At 43.3% G+C, this 27,123-nt stretch overlaps 1 protein-coding gene and 1 long non-coding RNA gene across 5 annotated transcripts in view; one reads left to right on the forward strand and one right to left on the reverse strand.

Annotated features, from left to right (window-relative positions):
- nos1apa (nitric oxide synthase 1 (neuronal) adaptor protein a) overlaps positions 1 to 27,123 on the forward strand; it is a 477,337-nt gene that overhangs the window by 275,474 nt on the left and 174,740 nt on the right. The gene's annotated exons all lie outside the window — the stretch shown is intronic.
- On the reverse strand, positions 17,775 to 24,565 carry LOC134354697 (uncharacterized). The gene is made up of 3 exons (XR_010019878.1): positions 24,225 to 24,565; positions 20,870 to 21,108; positions 17,775 to 20,598 (listed from the first exon to the last, which is right to left on the reverse strand). It is a non-coding gene; the product is annotated as an uncharacterized LOC134354697 (long non-coding RNA).

Consider the following 27,123-nt stretch of genomic DNA (forward strand, 5'->3'; position numbering starts at 1 on the left):
ATTGGGCCGGAAGCGCCTGTTAATGTGTTGTATCTCAAAAAATCTTCTTCGAGGGCTTGATTGGATGTGGTAAAGGTGTTTCATGCGGTCAAGGAGCCATTTAGGACTGAAATAAGAATTGTTTGGATGACTGAGACACGGCAGCATTTTTACCTCTGAGGTGTCTCAATCATTGACTGCTTTACTAGATTACTGGAGAAAGGAATCTTGGAACAGGGTGGAAAATAATGTTGAATTTGATCAGCAAATAATCTTATTAAAATAAAGATCTGGCTCGAGGGATCAAGTGGCCTAATGCTGCTAATTTCTAAATTTTCTCTGGACAGATGCTGTCTGAGTTTCTATTTCTAGCATCTTTTATAGTTTCTATTGAAGATTTCCAAAATATGCCATCTTTTGGCTTTTTGATTGAGGTGTTCTTGCGTCAACCAGAAGTTGATAGCTGGTTTATTATATACATCGATTTATTGCTGAGATTTTCCTGTGGAGAAGCCCCTTGCGTGATGACACTCCTATTTTTAAGGAAGTGTCTTTTTGAGATGTTTATTGGCACATCACCAACAAAGGAAATCTTTTTGCATCAACTATGTTTACAGGTAATCAGAAGCTTTCCGCAGGCTGTTGGTATGAAAATAATAGCATTTGAATGAATGTTTATTTCCAGTGTGGAAATAAACCATGGGCTCTGTTGACTCCCTTTCACAAAACGTGACTGTTTGAGGGAGAGCCTCTGAACTTCTGCTACTGTAGGGGCCTATAATCTGCATTTTGGTGCTGTGTTTTCAGGGCATTTGAACGATCTGGCGCTTTGCTGTCTCCAAAAGGGTTTCATGAGCTTTTGGGCAAAGGGTGCAGCCTCGGGGCCAAGAAACCTGGAGATCAGGCGCGAGTCCACGATTGACTCCATTTTTCACCAATCTTGCCAAGCTTCGAGGAAGATTGAAATCTTCAAGGAGTGAGCGGAAGGCAAGCAGGTGCTCAGCACTGTCTACTACCTCTCGCTCGCTGCTGCCAGAAGAAGGTGTCTGAAGGTGACGGTCTCACTCGCCTCTCGCTTGCTGCCTCCAGTGGAAAGTCCCTGCATTCAAATGGTCTCTGCTGGAGGATTGTGCTGGAGTCCTGGGTCTTAGGCAAGGTTTAATCGACAAGGTTTGTGGATTGTAGTCTGTAGTTCATGTTGAGGTGTGTTTCTGGCTGCTGGTCGGTCCTCTTTTAGTTGCTATTTTGGGCAATTTTGATGGGAGCGACCTGCAGATGGTGAGTGATACAGTGTTAGGTAGGACTGAATTGAATATGCCCGGACTGTTCCTTTTTTGTGTTTTATATTCTGTGTTTTTCACTTGTGTTTTTGGTGTTTACTTGATTTAATTTTGTTCTGCATGCTGGGGGGAGGTGTTTGATGGCTTTCTTTATTTCATGGCTGTCTGTGGAAAGATGAATCTCAGGGTTGTATACTCTAAACATGCTTTGATAATAAATGCACTTTGAACTTTGAACTCATCCCAGAGTCCACAGAATGCTCACAGGCCAAACATTCTCATGGAGGTCTCTTCACTTTTGAGCCTCAGTCTGTGTGTGTTCCATTATCACCTTGTGTCCATTCTCTGAGATTCCTTCGAATATCAGCATTATCTTCTTATCTTTCACAACTTAAAAAAAAGTACTCAGCATTTGTTTCTTTGAATTTATCTATTTTGGTGGGCAGCACAGTAGTTAACGGTTAGTGCAGTCACTTCACGGTGCCATTGATAACTAATGAGGGTTCGATTCCTGCCACCGTCTGGAGACAGTCTGTATGTTCTCCCGGTCACCATGTGGCTCCAAAGACGTATGGATTCGGGTTAGTGAGTTGTGGGCATGCTGTATCAGCGCCAGATGCATGGCAACATTTGCAGGCTGCCCCAAGTACAATCCTCACTGGATTGACTTGCCACAAATGAGGCATTTCACTGTAGGTTTTACAAACACGAGAAAACCTACAGATGCTGGAAGTCCAAAGCAACACACACATAATGCTGGAAGAGCTGGTTTGCATGGATGCTGTCACCCTGCTGACTTCCTGCAGCATTTTATGTATGTATGTTCTGATGTACATCTGGCAAATAAAGCTCTTTAATATGTGTCCTATTGAAGCCTCTTCACTGTTCACAATTCTGCCAGCTTCTTCATCAGCAAAGCTGGGAGTATGACATTGACGTTGATTTAAGACAAAATATCCTGAGGTGGCAGGTGGTGACATGTCTCTATCAAAGGGGGTGTGAGGCGCCCTGTCCCTCCGCTAGCCTGCAGGTCACCCTTGGGCGAGGTGTAGCACCTGCTTACTCCCCCTCCCCCAGTCAGGGTCACATGAAGCCATGGGAGCAGGTGCTGGATGGCCGTATGAGCAGCCGGTGCAGATCACAAGTCCTGGTTATGCGACCGCTGACACCAGGCAGACAATCGCTGAAGAGTATTGATGATGGCTGGGGTCACCCATCTCGTTAAGACACTGCCTGGAGGAAGGCAATGGCAAATCACTAATGTTCAAAAGTTTGCCAAGAACAATCATGGTCATAGGCCATGATCACTCACGTCATACGACATGGCTCATAAGGATAATGATAATGATGATCCTACAAGGATGGCAGTATTAATTGACACTAATTAAAATCAGCATTGTTGGTGTCCATCACTTACCACAATGTTTCAGAGCAGTGAAAGCCTGTAGATGAACTTCTCGCAGCTGCCCTGAGTTAACTGTGCTGACAGTTGTCTGCCAGTCATTAAAGGTACACTCACACCACACCACCCCACCAGTACGTTTTGTAGCTGTTGAGGAGTGCTGCTTTCTTATAGATGGCCATGGCTTGTGATTCGTAAGGATAAGGAGTGAGCTCCCAGGTTTACTGAGAGGGGTCTGGAGAGGCTCTCCATCTGACCACATCACTTTGCAAGACGGATGTCCAAAGGGGCCATGGTAATGCTTGAGCTCTCATAGACAGCACTGACTGGTTATTTTCAGGAGAACATTAGCTCAAACCAGTGGCCAGTGGTAGAACGTGTAATGAACTTGCTAGATCATTCAAGGTGGGTCCTTCCCAAATTATTTTATTTTATAACTCCATCCTTGCCCTCACTTCCATTCATAACCTGCCAACATCAGGGAGAGATTACAAATGGCCAATTAACCTACTGATGCGCACGCCTTTGGGATTTGGGCGGAAACTAAGGTACCCAGGTGATGTTCGCGTGGTCGCAGGGAGATTGTGCAGACTGCACACAGACTCTACCCGAGGTCAGGATTGAACCTGAGTCGCTGGAGCTGTGAGACAGCCACTTTTAGCTGGGCTGCTTTGCCACCACTGGTATGGGCAGTGATCAACCACCTGAGCAAGTGATGGCCCTTCTTGCCCTGTTCTTCTCCAGGTCGATGAGTGGTAAGCTGTGTTCTGGCTTAAAAATGAAGGAGCTGTGAAAGTAGCCAGTGTAGTGGAAATGGATCATCGGAACAGTCATCTGCTGTCCAATTGGAGGGTGGAAAAATGGATTATCCTGCAATTAATATTTGTGCATCACAATGGGAGTTAAGGCCTCGTGTAGTTGCTGGGCAGCTGCAGTTTAGGGACATAGGTCTCCTATCACTTCCCTCCTCCCTCTGTTTCCGTCTGCCCATCATCCCCCCTGACGTGGTCTATTCACCACCTTCCTTTCTTACCGGGTTACATAATCTCTTTGTTGTCTCTACCAATCACCTCCCCTCCACTGCTGTAACTACCTCTGCCCCCCCACCAGAATCTGTCCATTATATTGCCAGCTCCTGCCTCACCCCTCCTCCTCACCTCTTTATGTTGCCACTCTCCCCTTTATACTCTCAGTCCTGACGCGGGGTCTGGGCCTGGGCCTGGGCCTGAGCATCGAGAGTCTGTTTTCCTCCATAGATGCTGTGTTCCTGCAGCAGTTTGTAGGTGTAGATCCCAGCATCAGCGGTGACTTGTATCTGCACTTTGTGTGATAACATCTCTGGTAGAAAATGCCTTTGGGCTGCCATAATGGTGGAGGTCTTACGCTGGAGGTTATTTAGCAGATGACACCAAGATTGGGGGCGTAAACAGCAAAAAAAAGATAACAAAGCTTACAGTGAGATTTGGACTGGCTAAAAAATGGCAAAATGAATTTAATACAGACAAGTGTAAGGTGTTGCATTGGAAGGCCAAACCAGGGTAGAACCTGCACAGTGAACAGTAGGGTATTGAGGAGTGCAGTAGAATTAAGGGATCTGTGAATGCAGATCTGTAATTCCTTGAAAGTGCCATCACTGATAGATATGGTAATTAAGAGAGCTGATGACTCATTGGCCTTCATAAATCGAAGTATTGAGTACAGGAGTTGGGATGTTATGTTGAAGTTGAGTAAGATGTTGGTGAGGTCAAATTTTGAAGGCAGTTCTGGTCATCTACTGTACCTACAGGACAGCTATCAAAAAGATTGAAAGAGTTCAGAGAACATTTATAAGGATGTTGCTGGGACAAGAGGACCTGAGTTATAGGGAAAGGCTGAATAAGTTAGGAGAATTCCCTGGAGTATAGGAGAATGATGGGAGATTTGACAGAGGTATACAAAATTATGAGGGGTATAGATACGGTAAATGCCAGCAGGCGTTTTCCACTGATGTTGGGTGAGACTAAAACTAGAGTTTATAGGTTAAGGGTGAAAGGTGAAATATTTGAGGGGAATCTGAGGGGGAGTGTCTTCAGTCAGCAGGTGGAACAAGAGTGGGATGATGTGCCAGCAAGGTGGTGGATGTGGGTTTGATTGCAGCGTTTAAGAGAAGTTTGATAGATACATGGATGGAAGGGATATGGAGGGCTGTGGTCCAGGTGTGGGTCAATGGAATAAGGCAGAATAACAGATCAGAGCCTGAGGCTGTGAGTGAGGGTGTCTGTGACTTTGACTGTGAAACTCACACAGGTGTCTGTGCAAGTCTGTATGAAGGTTGCAGTTATGGGCAAGTGCCACCTTATGGGCGTGCAGCCCAGGTAAACAATGCACCTCTGAGTCTGCCTGGCCAGCGAGTGGCATAGTGGCATCAGCCCTGGACTTAGGAGCGAAGGCTCCCGAGTTCAAATCCAGCTGGCTCCCTTGCACGCTTTCCATCCGTGCTGGGTTCAGTCTTGTAAAAATAAGAAAGCCTGCTTAAAACAAAAAGCCGTCATGACGGCGTCCTGATGACTCCACTCGGAGTTAAGGGCTTTCTTCTTCTTCTTCTTCTTTTGAGTCTGCCTCCCTTGGTCCATGGGGTGTTGTGTTCTGAGCCCTTTTTACACATCCTGTGATGTTGTCCCTATGGAGACATCTTTTGCTGATCCACATCATTCAGGTAGAAGAGGATCAGGTTGAGGTAGATGAACATTAGAATAGAAGTATTTGAGGGTGTGAAAAAGGGTCAGTCTTCAGTGTGACCAGTGTGTATATTTTTTTGAAGCAACACAAAAAATGCTGGAGGAATTCAGCAGGTCGGGCACTGTTAATGGTGAGAATTGGACAGTCAATGTTTGAGTTGAGACCCCTCTGAGTCCTGATGAAGGGCATGCTGATAACGCCAGAGGTCAGGATTGAATCCCGGTCTCTGGAGCTCTAAAACAGCAGCTCAGCCATCTGTGCCACCATGCAAGAATGTGCTGTCATATATAGAATGCAGCAGTCAGATAATAAAAGTGGTTTGAATGTGAATGACCCTTTCTCTCTATTTTAAGGTTTCCTTTGCAAAATGTACTTGTGTTGCATGAGTTATGACAGTCAGTATTTATTGAATGTGCTTGAAAAATTCCGGGCCTTGTACTACTCGGACGCTTTACGCTGGATAAACAACACTTGTAAACATAAAAACCTTGTCCGCCGTGAACAGTTGACGCCATTAACCAGCGCCAAGCTAGCTCAAAATTTGCTGAAAATTGCTTCACTCCATGCCGATATGAGTTTGAACATCATTGCGCTGATTATTTTGGGAGAGTGCAAATTAATTTGCAGTCCATTCTGTCTCAAATAGGTCAGTCAAACACCCCTTCTTATTTCAACACAGAGAGAGGGTCTTCAACCATCAAGGCCCTACTGGTTTTCAGCAGAGACGTTCCGAGAATTTTTTTTCTCTTTAAAACTCTCTCACATGCCTATCAACTTCCCTTTGTGATTTTATGCCACTTACCTCAACAATGAGTTAAATTATAGCCGCTAATTAAACGAACAGCATGCCTTTGTGAAGTAGGAGTAAACCAGAGTAAGACCCATGCAGTTTGAAGGAAGAACGTGGAAACCAACCAGGCGACCCTCTGAGGTTAGGATCGAACCCTGGTGCCCGGATCGCCGTGCTACTGGGGCTCCTTTCACACCTGCATTATTCTTATAATTGAGTTCAAAGCAAGCAAAAAAGAAAGATGCATAATGGTTAGCTCTGTGTATCGGAGTTCAGAGTTCAACTGTGACGCCGTCTCTAAGGAGTTTGTACGCTGTTACACGTGGGTTTTCTCCAGGCTCTCCACGGTCCTGGATAGTAGGTTAATTGGTCATTGTAAATCATCTTGTGATTAGGCTAGGGTTAAACAGGTGGCTTGCAGGGCAGTGTGCTCATTGGACCAGAAGGTCCTGTTCCCCACTGTATCTCTAAATAAAATAAACAGATCCGCTGGCTTGAAATGCTTGCAGCAGCGTGCAGCAGGTTGTCCTCTGAGTTGTGGAGACTTGAGGAGCATTCTGTAGGGTTTGCGTCCCTGGTGATGCTGCTGTGGGGAGAATCAGGATCATGAGGAGAGCCATGAGAAGGCACATCCAGTTTGGAAAGGTAGCTCACTGCACCATTGAGGGCTTGGAAAATGACAGAAGGAAGGAGAAAGAAGATTGAAAGCACTAGACGAGCCTCAATAGCTGGCAACAGGATTTCTGAAGGGGTCGTCATCATCATTATCATCACTATGTGTGTGTCGTATGACATGGGCGATCATGGTCTCTGTGACCATGATTATTCTGGGCAACTTTTTCAACAGAAATAGTTTGCCATTGCCTTCTTCTGGGCAGTGTCTTTACAAGACGGGTGAGCTCAGCCATCATCAATACTCTCCAGAGATCGTCTGCCTGGCGTCAGTGGTCGCATAACCAGGACTTGTGATGTGCACCAGCTGCTCATACGACCATCCACCACCTGGTCCCACGGCTCCACGTGACCCTGAGTGGGGGCTAAGCAGGGGCTACACCTTGGCCAAGGGTGACCTCCAGGCTAAGGGATGGAGTCAGCACCTTACACCTCCTTTGATGGAGATGTATCCCCACCCCACCACCCATCTGAAGGAGTAGGACTCTGAAAGAAGAGACAAATGCTCTTGGCAGTTCCTGATCGTGGCATGTCAGCTAAACGGGACATTCTGTAGATAATCCATTTCCCACCATTCCTTATTAAAGTTTCTATTTTTCTCTATATTTTTAAGAAGACTCAACTCATGTGTTTTTCTTTAAATGAGTTATACCAAAGATGCAACCTTGATTTGTGTTAATTATTTACCACAACCTATAGAACTATTCTTTATTGGGGGCAGTCATAGTTTCTTTGCATTTTTTTCATTGCCTGGAAGCCAAATTACTGGTAAATAGATTACTCAAAGAAAAAGGAATTTTCAAACATAGTTAATGGTTATTCAAATATAAAGACCTTACATTTTGTAATTATGCTCTGAGTTTCCAGATTGATACTGTGCTGTGTGCACACATATATTCTCTGATAGAGTGCATTCTAATATTGTTACAGTTCCAAGTGTGTCTTCTGTTATCTAAGGCATCACATATATAACGGGCCAGGTTCTCTGATGACTTGCAAGCCGCCTGGGCTTCAGAGTCCCATATTTGATCTTCAGTGGGAGGCTAACTCCCAGATAACTGACCCTCGAGTCATTAGTGTCCTTAGCAGCCAATGAAGCCCAGTGCTATTCTTCTGAGAAGTTCTTCTGAAACCCATTCTCTAGAGAGCTTGGGGTCGCACACGTGGCACTGCTGTGTTGTTGGGCAGCTGATCGGAACATAAACAAACTCCTTTTGGAGTCCTGTGAAATTACATTCAGAAAGGCGTGAGAAGAGCCCTCTGTAACGGAATGGTGGTGGGTGTGGGTAGTGGGTAGTGGTGTCATGTGTAGAGGTAGGGGTCTAAGCAATAGTAGGCGGACAGCCTCAGGAGAATGTGTAACTGATAAATTGTGCTTTTAACATTGATTGCTAAAGAGTGGCTATAAAATGGCTTAAAAATGCCTGTTGGCTAAAATATATCTTAAGAACTAAGAACGAATTATATAATGGCTTATTAAAATAACAAAAGTCGTTAGCTAAAATCTAACTTAAGAACTATTTGTATAATGAATTAAACAATTGCCTAGTTTCTCAGAAACTATGGGCAACTCCACTGTATGCCTGATTTCGTCTGTAATCTTCTAGTTGCAATGAATAACTTAGGCCCAATGGAGCGTAAATACTTGTCGCTTTTGATTTGTTTCACTGAGATTGGTAGACTTAAAAAAAAACTGATCAATTTGACTTCCCATTTTGAACTGTGCAATATACTGGCTTGAAGTAAATGGTTTTGACAACGGAACTGTCATCTTAACCTGGACCTTCTCTACACAGGGTGAGTTGCCTCTTGCCCTGCAGGTGGTCACGACTAGCCCATCCCACAGGGGAACTGAAGCAAATCCAATTGTCCATTAACTGCCCACTCCAGTTGCAGTAACAACCCCAAGCCTCTGCTCACTTCTCCCAGTACATCACCCCTGTTCCAAAGAAAGAGCCGACAAAGATACAAAATGATCTTTTCAACCTTCCTGCCCAGAGTAGTTCTCACTGGGCAATCTTTTCAGATATTGAGTAAGGATTTGGGTTTTTGTTGACTTTGACCTTATAGGTACAGGTTCAAATTTATCATTCAGCTACCATTTCTTAAAGGTCAAATCTCAAGTATGAAATTATGTTGCTGTTAGCTGCCAACAAAGTATTACCTCTCTTCAATGCTTTTTTTGTTCTGTTTAGTGTATGTTTTTGTGTGAATGATGCTTATATGATGCTATGTGCCTGTAGGTTTTCCATTTTACCTATGCTACATACTGTATGTCAATAAACTTGACTTTGACTATTAACTTCCTCTTAGTTATACAAAGAAAATACTGTAACAGTGAAATTAGATTATCAGCACATTCTGCTTCAGGGCAACACATTCATTTGTTTGTGCTGTGTTGTCATAATCATAGTCTGATTTCTCAAATTTCTCTGAAAAGACCCATTTCCACTTGGGTTAAATCCCTCTCTGTTTACAATCTGCACCTCCTGTCCATACATGGAATTTATATGATAACTCACTTACTTTATTCAGTAATTTCTAATCACCATTCAATTATTTGTATCCCCATTGTTACAAGCACACCTAATCCTGTCCTATCCATCCTGCACACGTCCAGTCTCGTGAAGTCACACTTACCACCTTGTCTCTGCCAACATGATAGTTAATGCAGCCTTCCTCTGGGTTAGCTTTCTAAGGCTATGTCCACACCAGACCCGATAATTATGAAAACGCCGGTTTCGCGTAAAAACGATAGGCATCACACCAGGCGTTTTTGAAGATACCTCCGTCCACATTAGAATGGATATTTGGATGAATCTCCTCCAACTGGGCATTCGCAGGTCACACAGAAAACAAGCGAAGAGGAAATGGTATACTTGGAGCGCGTTTGTCCAGTTACAAAATAGAAAATCTTAAAAGGAAATTGCCAAACGAAAGACTTGGTGCACGTTTGTCCAGAAACATTTCCTACAGCCATAGTCTCTTCACCGATGAAAGGGACAACAGCTACAAATAAATGCAATAAAGCTTGTTACTGGGCAGAAGTGAAATTTGCTGTTACCTCATTTGTTTGCCTTTACTTTTGCCATGTCGTTGTGCATTACCTTGCTGTATTTAACATGTGCAATAAAACAAGTTACTGGGCAAAAGTGGCAATTGCATCTATTGAATGTTTGCACAAGCAATACATTAATAAAGCACCTTGTTAAATGTATAAATCATGTCTGCATCAGTGATATCTTGTATTTCCATACAATGCTACATTAGGATGTTACACATCTATTGTCAGATATTGTTGTGGTGTTGGAGGTTGTGTTCAAGAAAACAATGAAATGCCTCGCTGCTGCCACCATTTGTTCCGGCACGTCAAGACAGCGTTTTTAAATTTAGCCAGTTACCCCGTACACACTGCAACGGCCAACTGGTGTTTTCAGATTTAAACACTCTGGAGAGCGTTTTAGAAAAGCTCCGTTTTCGGGGGAGGAAAATGCTGTTTCAGTGTGGACAGAGGGTCAAAACAAAGAGAAAAAGTTTTGGTTACGGATTTATCCGGTCTAGTGTGGACGTAGCCTGAGTAACAAGCGGACAACTGATTTGCTTAATGGCTCTGTACACAAAGGTCTCTGTAAAGAGATTTGCATATTGTTTTAATTCTTCAGCCCTTCCAAAGCTATTTACAAAAGCAAAGATCTTATTGGAGTTAACAGGAGTGCACATTTACATATGATTTGCAAATCAGATGTACGGTAATTTAACCCTCAACAAAGCATCCCAGCCTGCTTTAGTACAATTTTACAAATATTTTCTGAGAAAAGACTGAGGGTTTTATTCAATATTGCAGCTGAGGTTTCAGACACATGATTCTGCAGATGCTGGAAATCTTGAGCAACACACATGAAACGCTGGAGGAATGCAGCAGATGAGGCAGCATCTACAGAAGGGAATAAATAGTCAGTGTTTCGGGTCCAAGACAACTGAACCAAGCCAATGCTGCCTGACCTGCAGAGTTCCTCCAGTTTTTTGTGTATAAGATACGTCCTCCTTGCTGCTTGATGACCATGGGTTTACCTTCAGCAGTTCAATAAAAATTAGAAATATATGAGGAAAGGTTTGCATGCCCTCCAAGACTGGTGAATTTATTCTCTTGTGTTTGCATAGGCCTTTGGGTGACGTAGTGTTTGGAGAAGAAATTCTTCCTATTCTACATACAAGCCTGAGATACAGTCCAGTCTGATTTCCTGCATCGTGCATTGCAAATATGCACTCTTAAGCATTAATGTTGGTTCTGTGACTGATAATCCCTTGTACAACACAGACAAATCTCCTCAAAATTGTGCAATAACCTTTAAAAATTCAAGCTTGATAATTTTGCTCTTTAACTCTTGGGCAGAGGATGAATCAAATGATAGCTTTCCTGCTTGTCTGTTTCTTTAGTTTAAGATTTTTTGATTGATTTCTCCTTGTTTTGTCTGGCTTGGTGTCTTTTCTTTGAATAGTCTTTATGGTGTCGGCATTAAAGGCTGCCTGGTTTAAGTGCCTGTTATTGAACAGCGTTCGGTGACATGCCTTGGAGGCAGTGTCTCTCCTTGTTTCAGTTTGATAGCACACAGATCAGAGAGCCAGCGCAACCTTGCTGCCGGCTTGAAAGGTACTCAAAGAACAGCTTTCAGGATTTCTCAGTAGGATGTAGATGTCACTGAAGAGGTGCCATTTTATTTCACAGAAGTTGTTGAGAAGCTGTCGGCTTGAACCAGTGCAACGTAAGGGGTGAAGAACCAGTGCTGTTAGATCGAGAGCGCCGGGATTTTAATGCCCGCAATGGCAGAGTATCTGTAGAGCAGCATGTGACTTCTATAGGACCTGCAAATGATGGTGTTCCTGTGCGTCTGCTGCACTTGTCCGTCCAGGTGGGGCTGTGGGTTTGCCAGGTGCTGGTGTAATTGGACGAGGAAGCGTTGAATCCATAGGGTGATGGATTGGGTGCCTCTCAAGCAGGCTGCTTTGTCCTGAATAGGCTTAAGCTTCTTGAGTGAGGTTGGAGTTAAAATATCCAGTCCCATGGAGAATATTCCATCACAAGGGCGAGCCGTAGCTTGTGAGACAGGGGAGAAAATTTGGTGATTCTTGAAAGGTATGCACTCTTGAACTTGCTCTTGTGGCTGCAGTTTTTATTTGGCCAGTCATTGCAGGTTTTGCTAAATGATGAAGACCAAGCCACTGATGATTGGAATGTCATTGAAAGTCATTGTCTGCTTAACTCTCTCTGGAGGTGGCAGTTGTGTTGAACCTGTATGGCTTGAATGTAACTTGCTGTTTTATCAGTCACCAGTGTATTGTCCCAGCCTTGACTACCAGTGCAAACTATTTATCTAACGACTTCCAGTCTTGACAGCATGTGCAATATACGTACCTGAAACAAATTTGCAATCACTAGCGCCTAGTCTGATCCCAGGATGGAGAGTGGTCGCTGATGAAGCGTAAGATCACTGGCCAGTCCGGTGGCCTGAGAAACTCACATTAATGTCCTGGACCATACAGCAGTTAACTTGCAATAACCAGTAACTGCCTTTCGTCGTGTTGGGCATGACTTGAGCCCAAAGGAAAGTTTTCTCTTGATTCTCACTGACAATTTTACTCTACTTTCTTTGCGTTAGTCTTAGATGTTAGATGGAAGGGTGGAGATATGTCTCTACCAAAGGATGTGTAAGGTACTCATTCCCATTCGCTAGCCTGCAGATCACCCTTGGGCAAGGGGCTTATCCTCCTGATTAAGGTCACATGAAACCATGGGAGCAGGTGCTGGATGGTGGTATGAACAGCTGGTGCATATCACAAGTCCTGGTTATGCGACCATTGACAATCCCTGAAGAGTATTGATAATGGCTGGGATCACCTGTATTAGACCATAAGACCAGAAGACAAAGGAGCAGGTCAGCCATTCGGCCTATCGTGTCTGCTCCACCATTTTATCATGAGCTGATCCATTCTCCCATTTAGTCCCACTCCCCCACCTTCTCACCATAACCTTTGATGCTCTGGCTACTCAGATACCTATCAGTCTCTGCCTTAAATACACCCAATGACTTGATCTCCACTGCTGCCCATGGCAACAAATTCCACAGATTTACCACCCTCTGGCTAAAAAAATTTCTTCATATCTCTGTTCTGAATGGGTGCCCTTCGATCCTTAAGTCATGCCCTCTAGTACTAGTCTCCCCCACCATGGGAAACAACTTTGCCACATCCACTCTGTCCATGCCTTTCAACATTCGAAATGTTTCTATGAGGTCCCCCCTCATTCTTCTGAACTCCAAGGAGTACAGTCCAAGAGCGGTCAAATGTTCCTCATATGTTAACCCTCTCATATTGTAAAGACACTGTCCAGAAGAAGGCAATGGCAAACAGCTTCTGTATTAAAATTTGCCAAAAACAGTTGTGGATATAAAGACAGTGAATGCCCACATCATATGAGACAGCACATAATGATGATGATGATAAGTCTTGGATGGATTCTCGCTGAATCTCTTGTGCAGAGATATTTACTCTGTTCCATAGATGCTGCCTGACCTGCTGAGTTCCTCCGGCATTTTGTGTGTGGTGCTTTGGATTTCCAGCATCTGCAGCTTCTTTTGTGTTTGTGTCTTTACTGTTGTTTCCAGCCCTTTAGAAATTCTGTAGCGAATTTCACAGTAAATTTTTGCACAATCCAGATTCCTTTCTGTTAAGCCAGAACTTTGCGATTTGTCCTCTTCTGGAAAATGTCCTTATGTAGTTACATTTATCAAAGCAGTTCTTCCTTCTAATGAGGAGGAGTAAATTCTGGCCAGCAGGGCCAGGGCAAGACAATATTATCAGTGCTTTGTGCAAAGTTTAAAGTAAGTTTATTATCAAAGTACATAATGTCACCATATACAACCGTTAGATTCATTTCCTTGCAGACTTACACAGTGAATCCAAAAAAAACACAATAGAATCAATGAAAGACCACAGCCAATAGGACAGACAAACAGCCATTGTGGAAAGGACAACAGACTTTGCAAATGCGAAAGAGAAATAATAAATAAGCAATAAATACCGAGAACATGCAACGAGGAGTCCCTGAAAGTGAGTCCATAGGTTATGAGAATAGAGATGGAGATGGGGCAAGTGAAGTAGAGTGAAGTTATCCCCTCTGATTCAAGGTTGAGGGGTAGCAACCGTTCCTGAATCTGGTAGTGTGAGTCCCAAGGCTCCTCAACCTTCTTCCTGATGGCAGCAGCGAGAAGAGAGCATGGCCATGGTGACGTGGGTCCTTGATGATAGATCTGATGTCCTGCAACAGCGTTCCCTGTAGATGTGCTCAGTGTGTAGGTGGGGAGGGCTTTGCCTGTGATGACTGGGCTGTATACACGATTTTTTTGTTGGATTCTTTGTTCAAGAGTTTCCATACCAGACCATGGTGCAACCAGTCAATAAACTCTCCACCGCACACCTATAGAATTTTCTGAAAGTTTTAGGTGTCATCCTGAATCTTTGGAACCTCTAAAGGAAGTAATGGCACTGATGTACTTTCTTCAAAATTGTACTTGGATGCTGGGCCCAGGACAGATTCTCTGAAATGATAACGTCAAGGAATTTAAGGTTCTCTCCACCTCTGATTCCCTGATGAGGATTGGCAAATAAACCTCCGGTCTCCTGCTCCTGAAGTCAATTTCCAGCTCCTTGTTCTTGCTGACATTGAGTGAGAGGTTAGTGTTGTGTTACCACTCAGTGAGATTTTCAATCTCTCTTCTATGTGCTGATTAATCACCACCTTTGATTCGACCAACAACTGTGATGTCATCAGCAAACTTAAATATGGTATCGGAGCTGTGCTTAGCCTCACAGCCATAAGAATAAAGTGATTATTCTTACTATTAAAGTGATTATTGGCAGGGGGCTAAGCACACAGTCTTGTGGTGCACCTGTTCTGATGGAGATTTTGGAGAAGACGTTGTTGCCAATCTGAACTGACTTGGGTCTGCAAGTGAGAAAATCAAGGATCTGATTACACAAGGAGGTATTGAAGCTAACGTTTTGAAGCTTATTGATTTGTTTTGAGGGGATGATGGTATTGAATGCCAAGCTGTAGATGCCCTGCCACAGCTGTCAACCATCACCTAGTGACCCAAGTGTGGTCTGAATTGCCACTTCACACATGAGATGGCTTTCTGGAGATCACACCTGGACCACTTGTATCTTACATGGTCACCAGACATGAATGCCACTGATTTGGCCCTCAGCAGATTGTGGATCTCAAGGTTCATCCAGGGATTCTGTTTGGGGAAGACTGAATAATTTTGTGGGGACACACTTGACCACAACTGTTTTTAATAAACTCTGTGACAACCGTGGTGCGTTCATTCAGATCCTCTGTTAAGCCCTTGAACATGCCCCAGTCCATCGACTCAGAGAAATCCCATAGCTGCTTCTCTGATTGCTGCAGCCACTGCTTGGAGCCTAAAAAATAAGGCTATAGAGACTAAGGTAACTAAGAGGTGGTCACAGGCGGCAGAGGAATGATTACAGGATTGGGCCATGTTGAAGCAGTCATCTGTGGATCTGGGTCATTGTTCAGGGTCTTCCCCAGTCAGAATCCCTGGATGAACCGTGAAATCTGGAATTTGCGGAGGGCCAGATCAGAAGCAATCAAATCTGGAGATGAAGAATGCTACAAGATATGCAGGTCTGATCTCCGGAAAGCCATCTCACGGCCAAAGTGGAGATTTTGGACTAGACTGGAATCATTGAGGGAAACTCGATAGCTGTGGCAGGGTTTGAATGCCATAACCATCTACAAAGTTAAATCAAGCAACATGGGGGACAGAAGAGCTTCATTTCAATGCATTCTGTGCTCACTTTGACTATCAGAACATGGAGGAGCCATTGCGCACCCCCATGTCTCCTGATGATCCCTGGGTCTCAGTATCTGAAGGTGAAGTGTGGGCTGCCTTTGAGAGGATGAATCCAAGGAACGTATCTGGTCCAGACAGAGTAGATGGCTGAGTACTGAAGGCCTGTGCTGACCAACTGGCTGGTGTGTTCAAGGGTATCTTCAATCTCTGGCTTCAGCAGTATGTCGTACCCACCTGCTTCAAGCAGGCTTCAATCATACCAGTGCTCAAGAAGAGGGTGGTAATTTGTCTCAATGACTATCGCCCGGTGGCACTTACATCCACAGTGAAGATGTGTTTGAGAGGCTGGTGTTGAAGCATATCAGCTCTGGTCTGAGTGGCGACTCAGATCTGCTCCAATTTGACTACTGGAACAACAGGTCCACAGCAGATACCATCTCACTGGCTCTTCACACAACCGTGGAACTTCTGGACATCAGAAATGCATACATCAGGATGCTTTTATTGATTACAGCTCAGCATTTAATAGCTTCATCCCCTCAAAACTAACCAGTGAACTCCAAGACCTGGACTTCAATACCCCCTTAAGGATTCTAGAATTCCTGACCTGCAGACCCCGGTTATTTTGAATTGGCAAACACATCTCCTCTACAATCTCCATCTGTGTGGCTAAGTACAGCTCCAATGCCATATTCAAGTTTGCTGACGACACCACTATTGTGGGCCAAAGCAAAAGTGGTGATGAATCAGCAAATAGGAGGGAGATTTAAAATTTGGCTGAGTGGTGTAATAATAACAACCTCTCGCTCAATGTCGATGAGACCAAGGAGCTAATTGTAGACTTCAGGAGAGGGAAACCAGAGGATCATGAGCCAGTAATCATCAGAGCATTGGAGGTAGAAAGGGTCATTAACTTTAAATTTCTGGGAGTCACTATCTCAGGAGACCTGCCCTGGACCCATGTAATTGCAAAGAGCGCATGGTAGCGCCTGAATTTCCTTAGAATGCTGCTGAGGTTCGGCATGACATCAAAAACTTTGACAAACTTTCATATGTGTCATGGAATGTGTATTGACTGGCTACATTACATCCTGGTATGGGAACACCAATCCCTTTGAACAAAAAATCCAACAAAAGGTCGTGGATTTGACACAGTACGTAACAGGTAAAGCCCTCCCAACCATTGAGCTATCGACATGAAATGCACCGCCAGGTTCAAGGACAGTTACTACCCTTCAACCATCAGGCTCTTAAACAAAAGAGGATTATTACACTCTCCTATTGAGAAGTTCCCGCAACAAACGATCTCACTTTAAGGACTCGTTATCTTGTTATTTCGTGGTCTCGTTATTTGTTGCTATTTATTTATAGTTGTATTTTTTAATAGTTTGTTGCCTTCGATGCTCCTGCTCTTTCATTGATCCTGTTTACAGTTACTATTCTATAGCTTTGCTGAGTATGCCTGCTGGAAAAAGAACCTCAGGGTTGTCTGTGGTGACATGCATGTACTCTGATAATAAATTTAATTTTGAAGTGGAGGTGAGGATTACTTTTTACACTGGTTGCTGTGATCTGAGATAGACTTTTCTGGGGTTAGTCAATATACTCAGATGCACTGTGGACAACAATATAACAGGGATTTCCTAATACTCAGAGTACCAATGCGTGGAACTCCGAGATCTACACAGCAGCTAGTGACCACTTTCAAGGGCAAGCATGTTCCACCTGTGCTGTCTGATTCTGTGACTAAATTCAGGTCTGACATTTAGCAGGCAGGAGGGATCGGGGCCGGGGAGTAAACAATCAGCTCCTTAAATCCCACCGGCCCCCACCGTGACATTTTCCTAGCCTCTTGTTTGGGTCTGTCTTAGATTAATTCAGGGCGACTGATCACTGTGACTGATAGAGAAACTTCATGGTTGTTGTTCTACCATGTGATTCTCGGCATAGCAAAGGTCAACTGCATGGTGTTTTTTTCATCTGACATTTGCAGTGTTCCTGTGGTATAGCCCAGTGAGCAGTCAATATCTTCAGAAGTGGTGAGAATCTATTGGTAATGAATAGCAACAAATTTTAAAACAAACACCGCTGCACAGGGAAGGTGTGTGATCCATAATTCATTTTGGAAAGAGAATGCTTTTATGGTTTCCTGAGGCTTCACGATGGGTCAGAGGCTGGTGCAATACCATGGGAGTACTCATTCCTGACTGCTGCATTTAACTTGCTGTGTTGGTATTATTGGAGTGTTCAGTGATGACTTGTGGAGTGGGAGGAATGGGAATTGTGCAGTGATCATTGTGAACTGCATATTAAGCAGGTCATTGCAGGCTCAAATAAAAGTCAAAGTCAAAGTAAATTTATTATCAAAATACGTAGATGTCACAATATACAACCTTACGATTCATTTTCTTGCAGGTTTTTACTGAAAAATGAAGAACTACGATAGAATTTATGAAAAACTATACATAAAGATTTACAAACAACCAGTGCGCAAAAGTGGTCAGATTGTGCAAATATAAAAAAAATACTGCTGACCGCAGGAGTTGTAGACTCCTTGAAAGTGAGTGTGTAGGTTGTGGAATCAGTTCGGAGTTCAGGTGAGTGAAGTTATCCACGCTGTTTCAGAAGCCTGATGGTTGAGGAGTAACAACTGTTCTTGAACTTGGTGGTATGGGACCTGAGACTCCTGTGCCTCCTGCCTGATGGTAGCGGGAACAGAGCACGGCCTGGATGGTTGCAGGTGCTTGATAGATGCTCTCTGGTGCTAGTCATCCTTCTAAGTATGTTTAAAGGTGGGGAGCGCCTTGCCTGTGATGGACTGGACCATATCTACCACCTTCTGTAGACTTTTCTGTTCCTGAGCGTTAATGATTCCACACCTCTGATCCCCTGATGAGGACTGACTCATGGACCTCTGGTTTCCTCCTCCTGTAGTCAGTAATCAGTTCTTTGGTCTTGCTGACTTTGAGTGAGAAGTCTTTGCTCCAGCACCACTCAGGATATTTTCAATCTCCCTGCTATATGCTCATCCATCACCACCTTGGATTTGGCCAATAGCATTAGTGTCGTCAGCAAACATAAGTATGCCATTGGAACTGTACTGAGTCTTACAGTCATAAGTATAAAGTGAGTAGAGCGGTGGGAGGGTGAGGGGTTAAGCACACAGGCTTGTGCTGAATCTGTGCTGATGGTGATTGTGGAGGCGATCTTGTTGCCAATCTGAACTGAGAAAATTGAAAATCCAGTTGCACAAGGAGGTATCCAGGCCTCGGTCTTGCAGGTTGTTGAATAGTGCCGAGGGATGAACGTGTTGAATGCCGAGCTGTAGTCAATGAAGAGCATCCTGATGTCTGCACCGTCATACCCCAGATGTCCCAGAGCTGAGTGAAGGGCCAGTGAAATGGCTTCTCATGTTAACCTGTTGTGACAGTAGGTAGATGGGAGCAGATCCAGTTCTCTGCTCAGGTAGGAGTGAATATGCTTCATGATCAACCTCTCAAAAGACTTCATCACAGTGGATGTCAGTGCCACAGGACGACAGTCATTGAGGCAGACTACCACGTTCTTTTTCAGGACCGGTATGGATTGAAGACTGCTTGAAGCAGGTGGGGAGCTCAGACTGCCAAAGCAAGAGGTTGAGGGTGTTCACGAACACTCCAGCCAGTTGATTAGCACAGGTCTTCAGTACTTGGCCAAGTACACCGTCAGGACCAGATGTTTTCCGTGGGTTCTGCCTCTTGATGAGTTCGGAGAAGAACATAAAGATACGGAAGGCGCTGGCGTGGAGGGCTATGAACGACATGAAGGAAATCTGGAAGTCAAACCTGACCAGAGGGCTTGAAAAGGGGATTTTCATAGCCGTCATAGAGTCCGTTCTCATGTACGGATGCGAGATGTGGACACTCACCAAGACGATGTGAAAGTCTCTAGATGGTTGCTATACACGAATGCTCCGGATGGCTCTTGATGTGAGTTGGCAACAGCACATGACGAACGTTGAGCTCTATAACAACCTACTGATGCTCTCCACTAAAATCAAGGCGAGAAGACTGCAACTAGCGGGGCACTGTCTACGCCACCCCGAGCTACCTGCCAGCCTAGTCATCATATGGGAGCCCAAGCACGGAAGGATGAACCCTGGGCGCCCTCCCAAGACTATGGTCAACACGCTCCTAGAAGACAGCGGCGCGGCTAATGTAGGTGAACTGAACACACTGATGATGGAGAGGGAGAAGTGGAGAGTCGGTCATCGTGCCCGACGCCGGCCCCCTAGGCCTGAGTTGACGTAGTAGTAGTAGTCTGCCTCTTGAAAGATGCTCTCACATTGACCTCAAAGACTGAAATCACAGGATTGCCGGGCGTTTGTGAAGGTGCTACCATGTTTTTTCCATCAAAGCAAACGTAAAAGGTATTGGGCTCACCTGGGAGCAAAGCCTTGTTGTCAATTACTGTATGTTGCTTGATTTTGGTTTGTATGATATGATGACATTCAAGCCCTGCCATAGCTGCCGGGCATTCTTCTGTGATTCAGGTTTAGTCCAGAATCGCCAGCTTGCATGTAGGATGGCTTTCTGGAGGTAATACCTGGACCTCTTGTACTTTCCTGGATTGCCAGTCCTGAACCCCTCAGGTCTAGCCCTCAGCAGATTGTAAATCCAGGGTTTCTGGGTGGGGAAGACCCTGAATGATTTTGTGTGGATACACTTGTCCATGAGAGTCTTTATAAAGTCCGTGACAACCGTGGTGTATTCATTCAGTTCCTCTGAGTCCTTGAACATGGCCCAGTTCATTGATTTGAAGCAGCCCCATAGTCATTCCCTTGTCTCTCATCAGCATGTCTTTGTTGTCCATACCTCTGGTGTCTTTGTCTTTAGTCTCTTCCTATATGGAGAAGGAGGAGAACAGCCAAATGAACAGATTTCCTGAAATGTGGTCCAGGCATCCTTCATGATAGTTATTACGATTATGAGGTCACGCAGTCCCCTTTTATTGTCATTTAGTAATTCATGCATTAAGCAATGATAAATGCTTTTTCCAGAATGATATCACGAAAAACACATGACAAACCGACTTAAAAACTAGCAAAAACCACATAATTATAACACATAGTTACAACAGTGCAAAGCAATACCGTAATTTGATAAGAACAGACCATGGCACAGTAAAAGTCTCAAAGTCTCTCGAAAGTCCCATCATCTCACGCAGACGGTGAACCTCCAGTGCCGCCAACTTGCCGGTGCAGCATCCTGGAAGCATCCGACCACAGTCTGACTCCGAGTCCGTCCAAAAAACTCCCAGCCTCCGACCACCTATTCGACACCGAGCACCGAACACCATCTCTGCAGAGCGCTTTGACTCCGGCCCCAGCAACAGGCGATACACAAAAACTGTCTGAAAAGAGGATGCTTTGTAAGTTGCATGCCATCTTGGACAATGTCTCCCATCCACTACATAATGTACTGGTTGGGCACAGGAGTACATTCAGCCAGAGACTCATTCCACTGAGATGCAACACAGAGCGTCATAGGAAGTCATTCCTGCCTGTGGCCATCAAACTTTACAACTCCTCCCTTGGAGGGTCAGACACCCTGAGCCAATAGGCTGGTCCTGGACTTATTTCATAATTTACTGGCATAATTTACATACTACTATTTAATTGTTTATGGTTCTATTACTATTTATTATTTATGGTGCAACTGTAATGAAAACCAATTTCCCCGGGATCAATAAAGTATAGCTAAACTAAACTAAACAAAGCCAAGGATTTGGGGCCTTCGTCTCCGGAGATTCTCGATCGCACAGTAGCAGCGGCAGTGAAGCAGGCATTTCAGAAGTTACTCAAGAGGTTCCTCCGTGCTTCTCACGGCTGTCTCCATCAAATCCAGATTGTGCACGGCCCCTAGTTACACATACAATATCATTCGGAATGGCCATGCTAGTCTAGTCGTGGTTGAGTTTGTTGGGTCATTGAATCTTGAATCTTAAAACTTCTGTTGCTGCAGGTCATGTGCTGAAGGTAGTTGGGCAGGGGTTTTGTCAAGCTAACCTGATTGAGGTCCCTGGCAGGAATGTGAAAGGCATCAAAGTAGGCCATCTCTTGTTTGTTAATCATGGCACTTGACATTTACCTTTGGCAGTATGTAAATTGCACTCAAGATCTTGGCAGAGAACTCGCTCAGTAATTAGAATGGTCAGCACTTAATCATTGGATGTTCCAGGTCATCTAAATCATTAGATACCCAGAACTGTATCTCTGTAATTTTAAAAACTTGAACCTGTGCCAAAGCCGCGGTCTAGAATGAACTGAAGTGCAGTATAATTGGCTTCTGGCTCATTCTGGTTCCAGATCAGCCCACTATACTTGCAGTACACAGGTAATCTTGCATTCTACACAGATATACTTTACAGATAATGGAATCTCTGCTTTGCAGGGCTGGAGACCCGGGTTCAACTCTGACCTCGGGTGCTCACTGCATGGAGTTTGTGCGTTCTCTCTGTGACCGTATGGGATTCTTCTTGGTGCTTTGGTTTCGTCACATGTTACACAGACATGAAGCTCGGCAGATTACAGGCCTCCATTAATTACTCTTTATGACAACGTGGAGAAAGTAAGGAATAGGATGAATATAGGTTTAGTGTTAATGCATGGTTGATGCTTAGCGTGGACGTAGTGGGCTGAAACTCCTGTAACACCCTGTATCTTTCTATGACCTCCTCTGCTCCTCCATCGTAACTCCATTACAACCACACTGCAGCTCCACTGCCTTTACTGATCAACGTAAGATATACTTGTAAGATGAATTATAACTTCTGATCACTGCATCACTGATTCTACAAAGTCACAGTGAGGAACCTAATGTTGAAACTTGTCTTGTGTATCTTGCTTGTTGTTAAGGAAGGTATACGGGGTAGTTTTAGAAAATAAGGAGGTTTTTACCTCCTATACCCCTTCACTTTACTCTGCATAGATTGTGGCAAAGACATGAAGAAGATAATATTATCAGGCGGATTTCCAGTACAATATCTGAACATAGGATGGTATGTTCTGTTGTAGGGTCAGCTGTAGTTACAGGTCCCACTTAAAATGCTATTGTTGTTTGACTTCCCACCTCTGATTTATGACCATTGGCACTTCTGATGTCCAATGGAAACTGAGCTGGAACTGTATGTGAAATTGTAGGAATGGAGAAGATGGGCCACACACTGAAAGGGAAGTTACCTGCTCTACATTCACTAGGTCTGCACCTTTTGACTACTGTTGGGGCCCTAATGCAAGGACTAGAAGTCATCTCGCAGGCTGCGTAAGACCACTCCTGTGACTGGAGTGACAGGTTGACTGTATTCCTGAAGGGTCCATCTCATGGTGTTCCAATTCAGTCTGACCCGTTCTGTGTCTACACTGAATGTGAATTAATCAATTAATAGATATTGATTGTTAACTTTCAATATAACCTTTGTTCCCTTTCCCACAATGTTAACTAATAAATTTTGAAAGGTAAATAAAAAGAAAACTTTCAACGCCCTACTGATTTCTTTCTGATTTCCTCGGCCAAAGGAAGAAAGGTTAGCGTTTACATATAATCTTTCACGTCCCTTTTAGATCAGCTCAAAGTACTTTTCAACCAATAAAATATTTCAGAACTGCCTGTTGCAGTTTGCTCGCAACAGAATCCATCAAAGACAACATGAACATAATCAGAATACTTTTAGAATTTTGATAAATATTGGCAACTCTCAGAATATTCTCGTGTTCTGCTTCTTTGAAGTGGTCATAAAGTCGTAGAGCACTGAAACAGACCACTCAGCCACCAAGTCCATGCTTCTTTCAAGCACTTTTGCACAAATTCCATTCTTATCCATTTATCTTTTGCTCTCACTCCCAGCGACTCCCTCCAGATTCTACCAATCAGCCACAAACTCGGGACAATTCATAGTGGCCAGTTAATCTACCAGCATGTTAGTGGTTGTGGGAAAAGCCACACACGGCCACAGGGAGATGCAGTCAGATAGAACCCCGAGGTCAGGATTGAAACGATGCCACTGGAACTGTGAGGCACAGCCCTTCTAACTGCACGATTGTGCCTCAGAATAGTTTACCTCCACCCAAGGGAGAAGAAAAGGCTTCATTCCTTAATTAATTTTTAATTTCTGGAGACTCTACGATAATCCAGGGCAGTTGCTGTGGTGTGTTACGTTCATTTCTCCAGAGCCCATGGAAATAACTCCTCCAGCAAATTAAGGATATTAGTCACAGTGCGCTTCAGGTCTATACATCTATTGTCTTCTAGCCAGAAAAGTCTAAACTTCTATTTAATAGCAATAGTTGTGGCTTCTCAGTGTGCTCATACCAAAATCATTCTCTCTCTGTTGACTTTGAGGTGACACCATTCATATCAAAATCAGATGCAGTATTCAGCTCTACACGAAAACAAGCTACAGGGTTTTGAAAGTTCAAGGCCTTCCTGTCAATCAAATCACATTGCTTTCCCTTGGTAAGCTTCACTTACAGTTGATGACTTGACCTCACTGACCCTTCCCGAGCTCTGGAATCCCAAGCGGAATCAGGTAGTTCACTGAGGATAGAGGAAGCCAGAGTTTTGTATCATAATCTGGGTGTTTTCAGAAATCTGTAATACTGACAGAGCATAATTTCTGATGTGCATGGCAACTGTGAGTGAGTTACCACTATAAACCATTGCTGCAAGGTCAACACTTGAGTATTGAATTCTACCATGGTTCAGTCTGCTAACTGGAAGTCCTTGCATCTGTGATAATTATCATTATTAATATTTTTAAAAGTTCAATGAACTGATCTACATCAAACCAGAAGAACCTGTTCATGACTGCAATAATTGCTGCTGCTTCATTTATGTTTATCAGTAAAAATACACCTGGTTCAGGCAGCATATAATCTCTGAAATTCTTCCAGGCATAAATTAAGTAACACTTTGTGTTTAAAACCACTGGATTATGGAAGGACTGGAATGGCTGATACGTCAATTACGTCAAGAGAGAAAATGAGTTCATTACAATTAATTTCACAGTCATGAAATGAAAACATTGGTGAAAAATGTAATCATATTTTAATGAGATATTTGCTGAATTCATCTCATTAGAGTTTATTTTAATTCTGTAGCCCAGTCTAATTCTTTGCATTTAATGGTATTTGTGTTGTTTTTAAATGGGTTAAAATTTACTAGGATATTTTTACTGTAGGTTACCCTGTAGTTCAAGTTTATCTGGTATTCTGGAGGTCTTGATTGATTGGTACTGAAGGTGCCAAATGTGATATTGTTATTAGTTCTCTGGGATATTGTCATTCAGGAGAAAAATTCATCTCTATCCATAGATATGAAAAAGTCAGATAGTTATGTATCATCTGAAAATAATATATTCAGATCTTGGTATAATAAAACTTAAAGCTGATTCAGAGAAAGTTCACAGGCATATCTTAAGTTCTAAGAGACTAAATGAAAATTTATAAAAAACTTTATATGCTGGAAATCTGAAACAGAGAAAGTGCTGGAAAAACTCAGATGGTCAGGCAGTATGTGTGGGAAGGGAAACCCTCAATGTTTCAGGTCTGTGATCCTTCATCAGAGCTGAGCAAGAGATAACCAAGTAAGTTTTCAGTAGGAGTAAAGATGGGAGGCAAGGTGTATAGAACAAAGGGAGTGTCTATGATAAGATGAGGTGAAATGGCTTAATGGGGTAGGTATCAGCAATTAAGCTTCTGGGCCTGTATTTTTTGTGTAATGAATTGGTAAGGTAAAGGATCCTACAGGCAGCTAGTGGAATAAAATATTTTATTGTCAAATACCTGGGATTTGAGACCATAGTGAATTCCGGTTAATTTGGACATATAAGGACAATACATATTGGCTCAATTAAGCAGCTGCCCCAATTAGTCAACGTTTCATGGAAATAATTAAGAAGGGTGTAAAAAGACAATCTAACAGTTATCAGAGTAACAAATTACGTAGTTAACTGAAATACAGATCAAATTAGAATACTAGCAATGCTGCTACAGTACCATAGAACTGTGTGTTCATTCCTAGTTGTTATTGTCAGAGGAATTCATCCAATGTATCTTTGTGCTGCCACATTCTTTTTTGGTTGACTGTAAATAAACAAAATCTGAGCAGCACCTAGTGTAGATAAGGGACTGACTTCATACAATGCAATCACTGATTGCATTCTCCAAATCTTTATATTCACTGTAACATTCAAGATGATTGTTGATACCTTCAAATTATTCATAGTTCCTAACTTCCTGAAGTAGTGAAAGTGTTTCATTTTCACTCCCAACTGTTTCTGGCATCTCCAAGCCTGAATGCTTGAAACCGCAGTGAGCAAAATAGTTCTGAATTGGCTTACTGCTGCTATCTCACCAACCACCAGTGACAAAAATCATTGAATTTTGAAAACAAGCACATGCAGCTGACGCTACTTAAAAACTGTTCGCTCTAAGCACTGTGTAGTATCTAACGGCCACACAGTGCATGTGACCGATACGAGTTAGAAACTGTTCAGCAACAGTCTCCTGCCCCGATTAAGTGGCATTGTGTCCCAAATAAACTAAGTAAACCCTGGCTATTTTCTGGATTAGTTTTTGTTCTTTACAGGTTGTCCCAAATAAGTGGCTGCCCCGCTTAACTGAGGGTCCAATTAACTGGAGTCCACTGTATTTACCCAGGGCTTTGCCCTCGATATCTGAATTATTAATCCAGTGATAATGCCACTGTGCTAAACTTCAAATGTGTGTTTTGCTTTGCCAATCATCAATAAGTGTGTAACTTTCATCTTTTTTCCCCAACTCAATGATTTGTAATCTGCTAAACTTCTTTTCTCAGCTGTCATCTCTCTTAGAAGGAGGGTCCAGTTTCTCTGGTCAAACCTTGTAGTTGAAATCCATCATCACTACAAACGTTCTGGTAAATCTCTGCACCATCTCTGTTGTGACTGTGATCAAAGTCATCAGAGAGACACTGAAGCTGCTGATGTAGAAGTCCTTATTCAGCACAAGCAGACATTCGTCTACAGACTCTCTCAGTCGAGTCTCACAAATTCAAAAGTACAGCACATTTTTTATACTTTTAAATCAAAAGTAACTGTAGGTGATTCAGTACAATTTCAATAGTTACAATGACATCATTTGCATCAATATTTTGGGTTGACAATGTTTCCTTTGAATTACATATCTACAGTGACAGATGTCTCTGAATGTACAAACATTCTGGAGCAAAATAATTCACACAAATAGTCTAAAAGCTTCTGGGTCAAGGATCCCAGACACACAAACCTATTGATAGATCAGCTATTTGATGTGCTCAGTGTTAATATCAGTCTGGTCTGCAAGGTTCCTTTAACTCAATTCACAATGGTGCAAAGTAACTAAGCTATGTT

The sequence above is a fragment of the Mobula hypostoma genome, chromosome 12 (assembly GCF_963921235.1).
Source record: "Mobula hypostoma chromosome 12, sMobHyp1.1, whole genome shotgun sequence".
NCBI lineage: Eukaryota > Metazoa > Chordata > Chondrichthyes > Myliobatiformes > Myliobatidae > Mobula > Mobula hypostoma.